The 16,167-nt window shown below is 41.3% G+C and overlaps 1 protein-coding gene across 4 annotated transcripts in view; it reads right to left on the minus strand.

Moving 5' to 3' along the window:
• The window catches only part of slit2 (slit homolog 2 (Drosophila)), a 455,515-nt gene that overhangs the window by 331,925 nt on the left and 107,423 nt on the right, over window positions 1-16,167 (minus strand). The gene's annotated exons all lie outside the window — the stretch shown is intronic.

Genomic DNA, 16,167 nt, shown 5'->3' on the forward strand with positions numbered 1-16,167 from the left:
CAGGGAAATAATCAGCATGACAATGACATTTTCAGTGTGGCTGTAAAGTACAAGGCAACTTAAAGCTTCACAGTGGCTGCTTCTCAGTGTGAAAGAAGAATTCAAACACAGAATCTTTGCTACTCGTCATCTTCTGGAGGGGAGGAGAAGATGGTGGCGCGATGCAGCGTGTGCGGCCGCTCTGAAATGATATCGGTATTTCTTAAGTAGGTACCGTGCACAGTCCTGACTTGATGGAGACAGACGTGAGAAGCACGGAGGAACATCTGGAGAAACTTCTGAAATGCCTGCTTTGCTGCCGCTGCTACTGTGCAATCGAGAACCTCCAGAGGGGAAGGCCCCAAATCCTCGGCTTTGCCTATCGCCTGTTGCCGGGGCCGGGGTCAAAGCGCTTGGCAGAGATGGTGCTCCGTGCTTGATGTCGGAGGGCTGGTCGGAGGCTCAAAGTTCTCGGACGGATTCAAGAGTCGGCTGTGGTCGGGTGCTTCCAGGGTGCTGCATCGGCAAGTTTGCGGCGCTGGAAGCTCATGGCAGGGAGAGTTTCTCCCTTCTACCGTCTGCATGAGATGATGGGACTTTCAAGAGACTTTGAGACTTTTTTTTACCGTGCCCATGGTCTGATCTTTATCAAATTATGATATTGCTTTGCACTGTTGTAACTATATGTTATAATTATGTGTTTTTTGTCAGTTTTTTTAGTCTTAGTTTGTCTTGTGTTTCTGTGATATCATACTGGAGGAACATTGTATCATTTCTTAATGCATGCATTACTAAATGACAATAAAAGAGGACTGCGTGTCCTTATAATCTAATAACCTAATCTAATTTTCAGCTTTTAGATTTCAGTTTTCCAAAAGGGCTGTGTTTAATGAACCTAATAACCACAACTGAAATATTAAATTTAGTGGGAATTTATGTGGCAACATTTTAAAGTGTTTCATTGAAACCACATTTAAAAGCTGGTACAGTCGGCCCTCCTTATCAGTGAGGGATTGGTTCCTGGACCCCTCGCGGATACCAAAAAACGCGGATGTTCAAGTCCATTATTCAACCTGTCGAAATACGGAACCCCGGACCTTATTTAACTTGTCTCAGTATGGTGGACATTAGGACTTGGCGGCAGAGCTCTGAATCCACAGTGTTTCTGTTCACGAAAATAATCACCAACACGATTTAAAATAAAGTGGAAATAATAAAGCGATCAGAAGAGGTGAAACGCCATCGGTCATTGGAAAAGCGTTAGGCTACAGTTGGTCAATGATCGGAACAATTTTAAAGGATAAAATGAGAAAGGCCCTGCCCCAATGAAAGCTACAATTATTACTAAGCAACGCAGTGGTTTAATTATTGGGTTTTGGGGTTTTGGGTTTTTGATCCTCCACATCAACTCGGCACGGATGGAGAGCGCGCTCGGGAGCGGTCTGTCACTGGATCGAGCTCGGGAATTTCTGTTCCTGAGCCCGGCGCTGAAACATACATTTCTTAAGTGTTTTATATGCATGGAAAGGTAAAATATATACTACATACTAAGACAAATGTTTGACTATCTGACGTTAAATAATATCGGATGTACCTGTTCCGACTTACTTGGTAAGAGAACATACAGTTTTTTTTCCATCCCGATCCACGATAACCTACGCACATCCTCCCATATACTTTATATCATCTCTAGAGTACTTATAATACCTAATACAATGTAAATACTATGTAAAATAGTTGTTATACTGCATTGTTTAGGGAATAATGACAAGAAAAAATGTTCGAACACCAAGTGCTGGAAGAGCACTTCCTTGTTTTCTCGATTCGCAGTTGGTTGAATTTGCGCATGCGGAACTCATGGATAAGGAGGGCCGACTGTACTTACAACAGAAAGAGCAATAAAGAGAGAGGCGCAGACAGAGAGTGATAGCAACAAACAATCTGCTGGAGGAACTGAAAGGGGTTGATGATGTTTTGGGTGGAAACTCTGCATCAAGATTGATGCAGGGTTTTGACCCAAAGGGATGACAATTCCTTCCCTTCCACAGATACGCTCAGCCCAGTGAATTTCTCTAGCAGATTATCTGTTATTCCAAATTCCAGAAACTGAAGTCTGCTGAGTCTCATTGGGACAATGAGAGCAAATGAAAGGCTCTGTCTTTCCCAGGCAACTATTGATTAGGATTTGCAGACACCTGAAAGCATTGGAATCTGAATTTCTTGTTAACAGTACAATGAGGAGTACAGAATCAACATTACATAAAAACTTTAACAAGTAACAAAAAATAGAGAGAATTGGCCCACAGGTTGCTTGCCATCACTCAGCAATGCCAGTATCCTCAAACAAGAAAGGACAGCAAAGTTATTTTTTACAATGCCCATGTGTTATTGGTTCTAGAATGCACCATAATCAACAAAGCAGAACAGATGTAAAAAGTGCACAGTGGCATCTTGTTCATCTTCTTCGTCTGTCTCCCAGAATTAAGGATATGCTACTTCCACAGCAGCTCTGTAGATTCTAATCAGGCCACTGTGGGGCAACAAAGTCTGTTCTGTAGTACACTGGTTGGTGGTGCTCGACAGGGTGGGAAGGTGGATAATTTGTGGTAGTCCATTCCTTCCACCACTAAATCAGGGCTTTTATGTGCTTTGATGCACAGACTCAAGGTTCTCAAATCCATCCCAAATTCTCTTTTGAGATCACAGATTAGCAGGAGAGGGTGGGGATGGTACTTCAGAGGCTTTGGGTGCATGCTTGAATTTTTTAGAAACATAGAAAACCTACAGCACAATACAGGCCCTTTGGCGCACAAAGCTGTGCCGAACAAGTCCTTACCTTAGAAATTACCTAGGCTTACCCATAGTGTATGTTCCCTCTAAGCTGTGCGCGTGTGCGTGCGCACACACATTTTTCAACCAGCGCACAAAGGAAATTAATATGCGCACAAAAGGTTAGTTACCTAAAATAATGTAGTAATTAATAATTATACTTATTGAAAATAATCTTTTAGCTAAATGTTTCTGTTAACTAGTTAGTCGGTTTTTCAAGTACCACAATGCACGTCACTAACTTACGTCACCTCACCTTTCCTGTTCTGGGATCTGGGAGACAGTGTTTTGTAGAGTGACAAAGTTAAAGTTTTGCTAAGCCAACAACGTGAAGAAAACATCACAGTAGATACAAGTTTGTTGTTGACTTTTATAAATAGTCTTTGTGTTCATTTAGAAGAAATGTTTCCAGAAGATGAGGTACAAGAATGGTCAGCTTTTCATTTCTCCGCAATTGCAGATTGTGACTTCACATTTGGCGATGGAAAAGTTAATGCCTTATGTCTAAAATATCATGATTTTCTAGTTGAAAATATTGTAACAGTTAGACAGTTTAATGATTTCAGAATTTTCGTGCAAGAAAAAATTAAATCCAAACTGATTTCAAACTTTGCTCTAATGGTGGCATTTGTATTTCAAAATGAACAGTTCTGCGACCTCGCACAGTTGATGGACATTGGGGGAACCTTTCTTGCGTCTAGTGCGGACTGTGAGCAAGGTTTTAGCCTAATGAATCAACTCAAAAACAAGCTAAGAAACTGTTTAGGCAATGTCATTTGGATATGTTAATGAGAATCAAAAGCTATCAATTGGAAGGAAGTTCTATTCATCTAGATAGAGTTTACAAAGAATGGGTAAATGCCAAAGACAGGAGAGAGAAAAAATAACTGAGTGACTTAAATATGTATATTATTTTTTTGTTATTCTGTGCAGTATTATGTCAGATATTTTGTAAACCTACATAAACTGTGCTATGTGTGCACATACTTTTGTCACAGGAAAAAAATTTGCACCACAGAAGATTTTTGCGCACACTGACTACTCAAAATTAGAGGAAACATTGTCCATAGCCTCTATTTTTCTAAGCTCCATGTACCTAACCAGGAGTCTCTTAAAAGACCCTATCATTTCCACCTCCACCACTGCCGTCAGCAGCCCATTCCACACACTCACCACTCTCTGCATAAAAAACTTACCCCTGACATCTACTCTGTACCTACTGCCAAGCACCTTAAAACTATGCCCTCTCGTGCTAGCCATTCCAGCCCTGGGAAGAAGCCTCTGACTATCCGCACGATCAATGCCTCTCATTATCTTGTACACCTCTATCAGGTCACCTCTCATCTTCCGTCGCTCCAAGGAGAAAAGGCCGAGTTCATTCAACTTATTCTCATAAGGCATGCTCCCCAATCCAGGCAACAACTGTTTGCCTGGAAATCTCTTTCCATGACAGAGCTTAGAATAGAGGGTCTGTTTCAGGTGTTCCTGCTAATTGAGCCACGTGGTCTGTCCCACACTGGGGTCTTAATGCTAGGTACGCTAGGGTCTTAATGCTAGGTACGCTAGAGTCTTAATGCTGGGTACGCTAGGGTTTTAATGCTAGGTACGCTAGGGTCTTAATGCTAGGTATGCTAGGGTTTTAATGCTAGGTACGCTAGAGTCTTAATGCTAAGTATGCTAGGGTCTTAATGCTAGGTATGCTAGCCAAGGAGACAATGGGCAAAGAAGTGCAGATGGAATATAGTGTAGGAAAGTGTATGGTCATGCACTTTATTTAGAAAATAGCATTTATTTCTTCTATCAAAGAGAAAATTCAGGAATCAGAGGTACTAAAGGACTTGGGAGTCCTCACAACACACACTGAAAATGCTGGAGGAACTCAGCAGGCCAGGCAGCACCTATGGAAAATAGTAAGGAGTCAACATTTCTGGCTGAGACCCTTCATCAGGACCCAATGACCTGACCATCTCAGTCATCTCCGGCAATGAATTCCAAAGATTCACCACTCCCTGGCTAAAGAAACGCCATCTCATCTCTATTCTAAAGCTACTTTCTTCTATTCTGACGCTTTGCCCCCTGGTCCGAGGGTGATCCTCATGCAGGATTCCCTAAAGGTTAACTTGCAGGTTGAGTCAGGGGTAAGGAAGGCAAATGCAACATTAGCATTCAAATTCAGAGGACTAGAACACGAAAGCAAGGATGCAGTGCTGAGGTTTTATAAGGCATTTGTCAGACTGCGCTTGGAGTATTGTGAGCACTGGCATTGGAGAGGATCGACAGGTGATTTATGAGAATGATTTTGGGAATAAACAGGTTCTTCTCCTTCTGGAGAGGGAGGGGCTAGGTGGGGGGAGGTGCAAGCCCCTCAATTATTGTAGTAGTTAGTATACCTCCCCAGAAAGCCACATGAGTGGCAACAGAACTATGAATGTAATAGAATAGTACGGAAGGTATTGACCATAAATGTAAAGAATGAAAAGGCCTTGAACAGTTTATTCTTATCAGTAATATTTTTATGAATAAAGTTTGTTTTGTGAAGAAAAAGTCTGAAAGCTCTGGGCTAGTACTGAGGAAAGATCTGTTTGAAACCTAATGAAAGGCCTAGAGAGAGTGGATATACAGAGGATGTTTCCCATAGTGGGGGTGTCTAGGACTGGGGGCAATGATTCAGAGTAGAAGAACGTAGCTTTAGAATAGAGGTGAGGTGGCACTCATTCAACCAGAGAGTGATGAATCTGTGGAATTCATTGCCACAGATTGCTGAGGAGGCCAAGTCATTGGGTATATTTAAAAAGGGGGTCGATAGGTTGTTGATTAGTAAGGGTGTCAAATGTTATGGGGTTAAAGCGTGAAAATGGGGTTGAGAGGGAAAATGAATCAACCATGATCAAATGGCAGACCTGATGGACCGAATAGCCTATTTCTGCTCCTATGTCTTGAAGTCATCTGGCCTTATTTCACCTCTCTGCTATCAATCCTGATGCAAGCTTTCGATTAGAAGCATTCAACAATGTTTTTTCTTCCAGAGATACTGTTCCAGTGGATTGCTGATGAATACCTCCAGCTGATTGTTTGATGCTCTGGATTCCAAAATCTGCATTCTCTTGTGCACACAGAGATAAATAATGGCTCTTCTCTAAAATAATACATTTGGATCTTTTGCAATCAGCTGAGAAAAGCAGACAAGAGCTGTTTTAATGCCTCAGCTGAAGCACACCATCTCAAAAAGTACAGCACTGCTATGGCATTTTACTGAACTGTCAGACTGGAATTTTGCTCTCAAATCTGAAAGTGTGATTTAAGCCCAAAAACCTTTTGGTTCAGGGACAAGTGCACTCTCTGCCTAGTTACAAATGGCACTTACTGAAATTCCGATTTAATAAGATGTATCGCTTCTGTTTGACAAGTAAAACACTCTCAAATTACCCAATAATTGTATGCTATTATAGCAGCTGATGTTATGTTTCACCAGGGTACTTTATTGACAATTTGTAAATCTATCTATAAAATGTGCAGAGCTCATTCGGCCATGACTTTAGATGAACAGTCGACAGGATTAAGTACAACTCAGATAAAACCAGCTTTGTGTTGGATATGAGCAACACTGGCCTTTCCGAGATACATCAAAGCAAATAAACTCAAAGTTAGATGTCAGCTATACAGCAAGATCCATTTGACTGAGTATTAGACTCACAGCAGTTTTGCCTACAGATGATAGCATGATAGGTCTTTGCGGTGTTGAAAGATCTGCAATCACTGCACAGGCCACTACTTATCTCCAAGTTGACCCCAAGAGCACAAATGCTGGACTGTTTTACCTTTCACCAGAGTGACTGTTTTGATTATTTTTTAATAAAGTAAATATGTCATTCCCAGTTGGCTGGAAGTTTTATTCTCAAGCATATTTTTGCTGTTTATTATTTGTTTGTTTGTTTTATCGACTACACAAAAGCATTTGATGAAGTGATGCACAATAAGTTATTTGAAATATTACAGGAAACTCTAGATCTAGATTCAAAAGACCTCCGCCTAATCAGAAATCTGTACTGGGAACAAACTGCCGCTGTAAGAATAGATGGAGAACTGAGTCAGTTTATGAAAATTAAGAGAGGCGTTAGACAAGGGTGTGTTTTCTCCCCGATTTGTTTAATGTGTACAGTGAAACAATATTACAAAAAATAAGAGACATCTTGGGAATCAAAGTTGGTGGTGAAAACATCAATAATTTCAGATATGCGGATGACACTGTGTTAATTGCAAGTACAGAGGAAGAACTACAAAACTTAATTGATATAGTTGTTGAAGAAAGTGCAAAAATGGGTCTATCTATCAATTGCAAAATGACAGAATGTATGATGATATCCAAAAAGAAGGAGAATCCTATCTGCATGTTGAAAATAAATGGAGAAGACATAAAACAAGTACAGAACTTTTGCTACTTAGGAAGCTGGGTGACATCAGATGGCAGGTGCAATATAGACATCAAAAGAAGAATAGGGATGGCAAAAGACACCTTTATGAGAATGAAGAGTATACTGATCAACACTAAATTAGGCATGATAACTTGCCTCAGAGTACTGAAATGTTATGTTTATTCAGTTATGTTATATGGCTCAGAATGTTGACAATATCTAGTAACATGAGGAAACGAACTGAAGCAGCAGAGATGTGGTTTTTGAGGAGGATACAAAGAATATCATGGACAAAACGAATATCTAATGAGGATGTCATGAACAGAGCAAGCACAAAAAGAGAAATAATGCATGAGATCATGAAAAGGTAACGTAACTTCATTGGACATGTGATTAGGAAAGAGGAGTTAGAATGCATGGTAATTATGGGAAAGATTGAAGGGAAGAAAGCATGAGGAAGGCAAAGACAAATGATGATGGAGACAGCAGACAAAGAACTGGAAATGAATACCAATGAATTGATCCACTTGACCTGAAACAGGAGTGCGTGGGCCATAGTAGTCAAAGCCCAAACTGGGCATGGCACCTGATGATGATGATTATTTGCTGAATAACATAGATTGGGTATTGTGATCAATATTTATAAATTGCATTGCATCCTCTTTATTTACCCAGAGGCTACTCCATGAGGGCACACTTGTAACAGCTGCAAATTACGACACACATATGACATTCTACTGCTTGTAAATGGACAACAAGGCTAGAACCCTCGACTGCAGGTTAACAACAAATATGGAATTTCCTTCAGCGGACCATGTCCCTAAAGTTGCAGATAAGGCAAAGAGGTCTAGAAAAGGAATCAATGTTCTATCTCCAGGTTTGCCCCAAGCACTACATTATAGAATACTCCTTGATCCATGGGCTGTTCACGAGGATGCAGACCAGGACATACATCAACTGCTGCTGAAAGCTCTTCAGCTTGGTGAAAGATACACTTTGGTCTGTCCAAAATTTGTTGGCCTTCTAATACAATGAGATTCTGTAAGGGGATGTGGCCAACTGGCTCATTCCAAGCTGCAAGGGTACGCATTGAGGGACGCACTTGGTGCAGTCAACAGAAAAGTTCTATGGAGAAGGACTGCTGTCTATGTTTCTGCTGTCACTAGACAGTATGGAGCTAGTTCATGGCAAGAGCCTCTCAAACGTTCAAAGTATACGTTGTTCAAGGAGACCACATAAGTAGAATGTGCTAAAAGTACAAGTGCATGGATCTGATAACACCATGAATGTACAAGCTGGATCTGAATGTAAAGAAAGGTATATATTTTTATTTGTATTTCTTCTATTTTTATGAATAAAGTTTATTTTTGAAATAATGAAAAGGCATTGCAGGTAAAGCCCTCTACTTTCTTTAGATGGGTGCAGACTATTCTCACGATTCCCTCGTGTTCATCTCCAACATTGAGATAGTCAATAAACTGAGCACAATCCAATGTCCATCACAGTACCTCCAACTAAAGGCAGTCCAAATCAGATCCATTCCTTGCATATCAATAACACAAGAAATAATTTTTCCATCACAGACAAGCAGCTGAATTCTCATAGTGATTCCACCTTGCCACTGGTCAAATGTAAAGTGGCATTCCAATCCTATCTTCATCTGCCGGAATTCCCATTCCTCATGTTCCTGAACAAATGCATAACTCTTCTATTTCATGCACTTATGGAAGACCAATAGTCATCATATGGTCCATAAGACCATATGACACTGGAGCAGAATTGGGGACATTCGGCACATTGCGTCTGCTCCACCATAAGATCATGGCTGATATATTTTCCATCTCAACCCCTGCCTTCTCCCTATAACTTTTGACACCCTTACTAATCAAGAACTTTTCAACCTCCATTTTAAATATACCCAATGACTTGGCCTCCACAGCAGTTTGTGGCAATGGATTCCACAGATTCACCATCTTCTGGCTAAAGAAATTCTTCCTTATCTCTGTTTTAAAGGGACATCCTTCTATCTGAGGCTGCACCCTCTTATCCTGGACTTTTCCACTATTGGAAATACCCATTTTCCATGATAAATTCTTCAGGAAGTTAAGGACAAAAGGGATGCAGAATCTCTAGCTGTTGAAAGAAAATTTTAAAAGTGCAACGTCAACTAAGTTATTTTTTTCTACAGCTTATCTCATACTCTAAGAAAGGCCTACAGAGAAATCACAAGGATGAGGTGCAGCTTTTGGCTGATGCATTTTGAAGTGCTTTTATCCTTCCCAAACTCAACTGGATCCAAGACTATAATAATCCCCTAAGCAGATATTCATCCTCTTGCTCTATGGAGAGAAATAAAGAGCTGACATTTCCGGCCAAGACCCTTTACCAGAACTGATGCAGATCTCGGCCCTAAACATTGACTCTATTCTTCCCCATGGATGCTGCCACCTGCTGAGTTCCTCCAGCATTTCGTGTGTATTACTCTGGATTTCTAGCACCTGCAGAATCTGTTGCTCTGCATCCTTTATTTCACCACTACTCTTTCTGCCCACCTACCTATCCCCACCACCCAAATCCATCAATATCCCCTTCCCTTTTCCAACACCCTTCGCTATTCTAACTCACTTTCTCCGCTATCTAACGGCTTTCCCATTTCCAGCCAGCCAATCCAACTCCATTGGCTTCCTCTTTCAACTTATCCTCTCCGCTCTCTCCTCAATCCACCAAAAGTTCATCACTCTCATCCTCTCTCTCTCTCCCCCCACCCCCCCCCACCGCATTTTGTCCCCTTGCAGCTCTATCTCTTCTTCTTTCAATTTGTTTCAACCCCTTCCCGGGCCTCTCATCTATCCCCTTTCCTTCTAGCTGTAAGTAATGTGTATTTGACTGTTTGGAATGCCTCACAAGTTTGCTTGGCTCCAAATATAATTGGAGGACCAGAAACAGATCAATATTACATTTCCTCTTGAAGTACCAAGCTGCAAAATCATAATTCCTTCAGGGTTGTCATAAATAAAATCCCTGAATGTTATTGTAAGCATTCTATCATGCTGTGCATTATTTATGCATCTGGTTGTATAATTATAAAAATATTTAGAAATTTTTTCAGTATGTTTGGATTGGCACGATTGCTAGCTTTATTTGGGCTCCTTTCATTCACTAGCCACTTAATTGGACAGATATTTGCCAACTATTTTTAATTCCACTTTTCAGAGCATTCTGAACTTTTACCCTGTTTTCAATTTCTGATCTGTACATAGTTCATGTGTAGTAACATCTCAATGCAAACAGATGAATACCTAGAAAGAGATATGTCTAGCACAATCATAAAATCGGGTAACTAAAACAAAAACAAAAAATTGGAATCCATTTAAGAAATCACATTGGTTTACTCTCTTTAAGAAATATTATAACACAATTCTGCTTTTCACACAAATAGTTGCATCCTGCAGACTCATACGCTGACTCACGTATACGTATCACATAAAATTAATAACAATACTCTGCTCTTTTCTCACTGAAGTCCCACCCAGCAGGAAGTTGGACTTAGCGCCTCTGGTTATGTTTCACCCCAACAGCAATCTTATTTCACAGTTGTGTTTCTGCATGTGATGACATCATTAGCAAGTGTGGCACCATTAATTATTTTTGAAAAGGGTCGTGAATGTACGACCTTCGTTATTAACTCACAGTTCAACAAGAAGTACATCATCCTGAACTTTGCTGGGTCACTGGGGAAAAAAAATCAGGTGAAACCATGTTCTTTCCATCCAAATTTTAGATTAGGGTCATTAGCCCAAGTCTGTGTTGTTACTAGGTATATTTACAACATTGGTTCACACCGGAGGAAAATCCATTTGTAGGCTGATATTCTTATATACCATATATGCCAGATTTAACACAAAATATCAAACAGTATGGCACTGACAAGCCATTCAGCCCAGAGTGCTATGCCAATCCTGATGCCTATTTATACAAATGTCCTCTTCCTGTGTCTTCCACTTCCTTCATGTTCATGTGACTATCTAAAAGACTCTTAAACTCCACTGAACTGTCTGCTTCAACTATTAACCCTGGTACTCATTCCAGGCACCTACCATAACCTGCATGAAAACTTGGCCCTCATGTCGCAAATAAACCCTTCTCCCCCTCCCCTCACTCCAATTACCTTGAAAGCATGTCCCTGCAATGTTTTACATTTCTATTCTGGGGAAAAGGTTCTGACTGTCTACTCTGTTTATGCCTCTCATAGTTGTAAAAACATCTATCATGCCTCTCCTCAGCCTCAGACACTCTGTGGAGAACAACTTTGCCTAACCTTTCCTTATTGCTCATGTACTCTAAGCCAGGCAATATCCTAGTAAACCACTTTTACATCCTTTCCAAACCCCAAAGACTTCCTGTAATAGGTTGACTAGAAATGCCCTACTGTACTTTAACATTACCCACTTGCATAGTAAACTATGGACCTGGACCCCAAGGTCCCTCTATATCGCAGTACTATTAAAGGCTCTACCATTAATTTTTCCTTGCATTAGAACTCTCAAAGTGCAACATCTCACATTTGATTAAGCTCGATCAGTCATTGCTCTGCCCAAATTTGTAAAGCTTCATATCTGCTGTATTGTTTGACTGTACTTAGCACACTCCACAGCTCCACCAAGCTTGGTGCCGTCCACAAACTTGTTAATCTAAATTTGCATCCAAATCATTGATCTATATCAGAAACAGCAGTGGTACCAGCGCTGATTCTTGTGGAACACTACCGATCGCAGATTTCCAGCCAGAATAATATCCTTCTACCCTAGTTCCAAAAGGAAACTTGCAATGCACCTTATCTTCTGAATCAATGTACCATGAGAGACCTTATTAAAGTCCATGTGGACAATGTCCACTGTCTTACTCACTAACACCACCATCACAAAAATAAGGGATTCTGCAGATGCTGGTAATTCAGAGCAGCACACACAAAAAGCTGGAAGAACTCAGCAGGTCAGGCAGCATCCACGAAAGTGAATAAACAATCGACATTTCAGGCCAAGACCCTTCATCAGGACTGGAAAGGAAGGACGAAGACATCCGAATAAAAAGGTGGGGGGTGGGGTGGGGAAGGGGTTCAAACTAGAAGGTGATGGTGAAGCCAGGTGGGTGGGAAAGGTAAAGGACTGGAGAAGAAGGAATAAGACACAAGGGAGGTGTGTGAGAGGTTGGTGAGGATAAAAGGCAAGAGGCCAGAATAGGGAATAGAGGAGGAGGGAAGGGGTGGGGGGGAGGGAAGAATAAAAAAGAACAGAATTACCATACAGGGAAATCGATGTTCATACCATCAAGTTGGTAGCCACTTAGATGGAATAGGAGATATTGCTTCCCCACCCTGAATGTAGCCTCATCATGGCAGAAGAGGAGACCATGGACTGTGAAGTTGGAACAGGAATGGGAATAGGAATTAAAACGATTTGCCACTGGGAAGTTCCGCTTTTGGTAGATGGAGTAGAGGTACTCGACAAAGTGGTCCCCCAATTTATGCCAGGTCTCACCAGTGCGGAGGAGGCCACATCGGGAGCACCAGATACAATAGATGATCCCAACGGATTCACCTCAACTGGAAGTGCTGTTTTGACCCCTTAATGGAAGTGAGGGAGGAAGTGAATGGGCAGGTATATCATTTCTCTCACTTGCGGGGTTATGTGCCAGGAGGCAGGAGGCAAGTTCGTGGGGAGGGGTGAATGGGCAAGGGAGTCACAGGGGGAGCAATCCCGAAGGAAAGCTGAGAGTTAGAGGTAAGTAAATAAGTGTTTTGATGGTAGGATTCTATCAAAGATGTTGGAAGATACGGAGAGTGGTGTGCTGGATGCTGAGGCTCATGGGGTGGTAGGTGAGGACAAGAGGAACTCTATCCCTGTTAAGCCGGCAGAAGATGGTTTGCGAGTAGATGCTCGGGAAATGGAGGATATATGAGCAAGGGCAATATCAATGGTGGAGGAAGCAAAACCCTGTTCTTGATATCCTGGAAAGGAAAGCCTCATCCTAGGAACAGATGCGGCAGAGACAAAGGAACTGAGAAAAGGGAATACCATTTTTACAGGAGACTGGGTAGGAACAGGTATAGTCAACATACTGGGCACCTCATCAAGCTTGTAAGGCGTGACCTGCCTTGCACAAAGACACACTGGCTGTTCGTAAGAACAGACAGAAAATAGTATCCGGGGCAGAAGAGAAGGTGGGGTGGAGTGGAGCGGAGAAGAGAATGCATGTTTTAGTAACATCTTATGTGCTTTCTAGGGCATGAAGGTGAATATGCGTGCGCAGATCCATAAATGTTTCCTCTCATATGAGAACTTTTAGGCTTCCTTCTGCAGTAACAGATCAGTAACTCCCAATATTTTCTATTGGTGCAGCATGAAGATAGAATGCCCACCTCAGAGAAAACTTGGGTTTGGAACGACAACATCTGCAGAATAACAAAATCTACACAATTTAGTTAGTACGCTCACTGCCTGAATGCAGTTTGTTTAAAACAAGTAAAAACCCAAACTGCAATTCTTTTAGCACAAGCATCTGTCATAAGCATAATACATACCAGGTAGCCTTTTACCCAGAAAATGAAAGCCTCAGATCCTAATTGGAAAATGTACTTCCGAAGAGAAAAGAATGTGTTGTCCTCTACAGTCATATAGGTAACAGACTAAGACTTCATCAAATATCTTAAAACTAGTAATGAGCTTTTCAGAAAACTAAACTGCTAAGAATTCCCTTTAGAGTACCATAATGTCAACCTTACAGCAATTCTCGTGAATGAACAGCTAACAATAATCACAGTGTTAACTGAGAGAAACAGATACCTGCACAGAGTATCAAGGGAGCAACTAAGCTCTAAATGCAATTTTCAAGCAACAAGTTACAGGAAAGTGATGGAACACAAATAGTCATCAGTTTGGAAATTGTTCAGTGGCTTCAGTTCTTCATTGAAATGAAGAGAGGCGAGACCTTTTTAAAGAATATCCTTTATATGGGCAACAAAATGAGCTCTCTAGTTTTACAAAGAGAATGCATCAAATAAAGTGACAATTCAGATTGTTTTCTGTACTCAGCTCAAGAAAAAATTAGTTAGAATGTCCTATGGCTTTCCTATACGTATCTAGCTTCACTCTGCCATGATTTAAGACCCTAGTGGTTACTTGATATGGTCAGCTTGACACTCCCTAGCAGTAGCACACAACTTGGCTTGACTAGTTCTCACTTTAACTTAATGCCAAATCAAAGCAGATGTTTAAAAGTGCTCGTGACATTACAGATGCTGTGATAGGAAGCAACGAATAGTCTGCTGGTGGAACTCAACAGATCAAGCAGCATCTGTGGGAGGAAAGGAATTGTTGGTGTTTCAGGTCAAGCTCCTGTGCCAGGTTCTGAAACAGGATTTCAACCAGAAATGCCAATAATTCCTTCTTCCCACCTCAACAAACCTGCTGAATTCCTCTAGCAGATTCATTGTCATTGGCAATTGCTCTTGAATGAGACTACACCACTGCCCCATTGAGGCCACATGTAGGTTGGAGGAGCAACAGCTCATTCTATCTTGGCAGTCCCCAACCTTGATGACATCAACATCAATTTCTCTAACTTGCGGGAGCCACACTTACAGCCCCCCCTCCCACCATTCTCCATTATCTGTTACCCTGTTACCCCTTCTCTTTCCTGTCCACCCCCACGTTCACAACCTGCCCATTACCTTCACCTTCATCCCTCTAGTTCCAGACCTCTTTACTCTTACTCTTATTCCATGGTCTACTGCCCTCTTCTGTCAGAGACCCTCTTCATCAGCCCTGTGACTCTTCCGTCTATCACTTCTCAGTTTCTCACATCATTCCCTTTCTCTCCCTCCCGTATCCTCCCCCTTGTTCCCCTTCCTCCCCAACCTGGATTCACCCATCAGATGTCATTTGTTCATACCCTTTTTCCTAACTTTCTTTTCCAAATCCTCCCCCCTTCATTTTCAGTGCTGATGAAGTGACTCATTGAGAAGTACATTAACTGTACATTACCCTCTATGGATGCTGCTTGATCTGCTAAGTTTCTCCAATACGTTGTGTATGTGACTTGAGGAAAAGTTTTATTATTTTGTTCTCAGGATAAAATGACCGTAACTGCAGAGCAACATTTAACCATGAGGTAACAATTTCTACCTGTATTTTTTTCTTTTTTCTCTCTGCTCTCTGCCTTAGTGTTTAAAGCTGCTGTAAAAGACATGATTTTTATGCTCTTTCTGGGAGTCAGGTGGGAAAATCCCCTCCAGTGTCTTCCTGGGAAACTCTTAAGATGAGACAAGGCATTCAGTCTGAGCCAATGACGGGCCTGAGCTATTCCCAGATCTCAGCTGGAATATTGGTGGGAAATTGCAAGTGGCCTCGGTTTATTGGCTCGACAGCAGGTGGTGGGAAGGGAAAATAAATAAATTTGCTACTGTTTTTCCTTCTGATCACAGCCACACGATGAAAAGAGTCCTGTTCTAAAGATCAGCTGAAGACATGTTTCGCCTGTGAAGCTCAGCATGATCAAGTTGCATGTTGACACATTAGATCCGTGCAAAACAGCTAATTTGGGGAGATGCAAGAGAGCTGCTGGTACCCACCAACACCGCAAACATGACTACATTCCACAAATTATATATTTGTTGCAAAGTTTTATAAATATGCCACCATATTTTTTTGTTTGGCAACTCCTTTAACTCACCTTTTAAGAAGAGTGTATAAAAACTGAAAACAGTAATCTGTATGTATATTTATATTGCTGACATGCTTAGGGTGCCAAAGACAGCCTCTTTAGCAGTTTCTGTTTCAATTCACTTCTGCAGGTGATCATTTTTGTTTAGTAGACAATGGCACGGTCCCACAAAATGTAATGAGAAACGTTCCAAGTAATTAGTTATGGTACAATTAGTTAAATGCAA

This window comes from Mobula birostris, chromosome 3 (assembly GCF_030028105.1).
Source record: "Mobula birostris isolate sMobBir1 chromosome 3, sMobBir1.hap1, whole genome shotgun sequence".
In the NCBI taxonomy this organism is placed as follows: domain Eukaryota; kingdom Metazoa; phylum Chordata; class Chondrichthyes; order Myliobatiformes; family Myliobatidae; genus Mobula; species Mobula birostris.